Here is a 2,183-nt window from a genome sequence, read left to right as displayed (position 1 = left end):
TAGGAGTGCAAGAGGTTTATTGAGGAGTAATGCCTGTGAAAGAAAAAAAGGAAAGAAACAGGATCAGCGGGAAAAGCCTTCAGACTGATGCAGATCTGTGATCTTTGAAAGGAAAAAGGGGAAGAAGAACGATTTGGCAAGAAGAGCTTCAGATCAAAGTGCAGATCTGAGAAATTTTTGGCAGACCCAGTGGGGAGATCTGGAACAAAGATTGTCCGTTAGAAGCATCTCTCAGCAGACAGAAAAGGCCAGGCACTAGTAACTACACAGTGTTCAGTCACTGGGTAGAGGCCACCTGGGAAGAGCATGGCCTCCCCTCAAACACTGAGGCAGATCATAAAGCTGCTGCACCTGAATGGTGTCAGCTTGTTAGTTCAAAACCTCCCAGAAGCTTCTCTGGTGTAATCTGAAACTAACCCCTGTATTCAAAGGGCATAAAAAGACTGAAAAAAGAGACAGGCCAGGTTGGTAGGTAGCAGTATTAATAAGCAAGAGGAATTTACATATAAGTCTTGTCTTTGGCAACAACAAGATGAATGGATCCCTGCACCTACCTGCCAAATCTTAAAAGTTTATAGAGGCCCTAACTGAGTTCAGTTATGTATGCCATGCAGGTGTTCCCAACATCACATCACTATCTCAAGGCTATGTCTTTGGGGTAGCTTCTGGGAGCAGAGTGGAAAACACAAGTGGAAACCAAATTCCAAGGACAGGAGAGAAGGTGAGGAGCATCTGAGTGCCAGAGTCCAGCTTATAGATCAACTGGAAGTCAAGTCTTTTTGATGATGTCCTTCAACACAGCTCATTGCACTCCTTGCAGATGAACAGCAAATTATTTCTTAAAGGGAGAGCCAAGCAATGCAGCTCCATGGCTGCCACACCTGGAGCTCAAATCTCACCTGGAAGTTATATCCATTCTTCTTTCAATCATCTCTGAGTAAGGCAGGTCCTTTGAATTAGAAAACAGGGCTGAATGGGAGAGTCCTAGGTAGATGACAGTGTTAGAATCTAAATTTTTGTACATGTTCAACAAGAGAACACATTAACCAGTTTCTATGAAGTATAAAATAAGATGAGTGGCCACATGAAGAAGATTAATTAGGGGGTGCGGGCCAGGCAAAGGAACTCTTATAAAGATATATGCTTTTTAAGGCTTAATGTTACTCTAGCTCAAAAGCTTGGGTTTGAGAACCATGTGCCATTGGTATTTTTTAACTGAAATTTTTATTGAGACAATTGCATATTCTAATACAGTTGAAAGAAATAATACAGAGATTTCCCAAGTACAGTTTATCTAGTTTCCTCCAATGGTAACATTTTGCAAAACTGTAGTATAATATCACAACCAGGATATTGACATTGATACAATCCACTGATCTTATTCAGATTTCCTGTTTTATCTGTCCTCATTTGTGGATGTGTGTGTGTCACAATTATAGTCACAATACTGAATAATTCTATCACCACAAGGCTCCCTCATGTTGGCCTTTTATAACTTTGCTTACTTGCCTCCCACCTTCCTATCTCCATCCATAGCCCCTGGAAAACAACAATATGTTCATCTCTCAAATTTTCTCATTTTGAAAATGCTATTTACATGGAATAATCCATTGTGTAAACATTTGAGATTCTAATTTTTCACTCAGGATAACACCCTTGATATCATTCCAAGTTTTTGCATGTATCAAAAGTGTATTACTTTTTATTGCTTAATTTATTTCATGATATGGATGTGCCAAAGATTGTTTAGCCATTTGCCCATTGAAGGACATATGAGTGGTGTTTTTCCCAAATATTTTGCTGTGAGCATTCTTGTGTAGATTTTTGTATGAACATAAGTTTTTATTGCTCTGGGATAAATGCCCAGAGATGCAATTGCTGAGCTGGATTGTTTTTTCATGTTTAGTTTTTTTAAAAGAAACTGACTGCCAAAATGTTTTCTGGAGTAGCTGTACCATTTTACATTCCATCAGTTTCTCTGCATCCTCACCAGCATTTGGTGTTGTCACTATTTTTTGTTTTATCCATACCACATGTAGTGACATTTCATTGTGTTTTCAATTTGTATTTTGCTAATGCTAATGATGTTGAACATTTGTTCATGTGCCTACTTGGATTCTGACAGTTTCTTTACTGGCTTCTCTGCGTATTTAGCCAAGTTAATTTTGAATAGACCAACATGA

Source organism: Crocuta crocuta, unplaced genomic scaffold, assembly GCF_008692635.1.
Source record: "Crocuta crocuta isolate KB4526 unplaced genomic scaffold, BGI_CrCroc_1.0 scaffold1042, whole genome shotgun sequence".
NCBI lineage: Eukaryota > Metazoa > Chordata > Mammalia > Carnivora > Hyaenidae > Crocuta > Crocuta crocuta.
The sequence above is the reverse complement of the archived record's forward strand: the minus strand, read 5'-3'. Positions refer to the sequence as shown.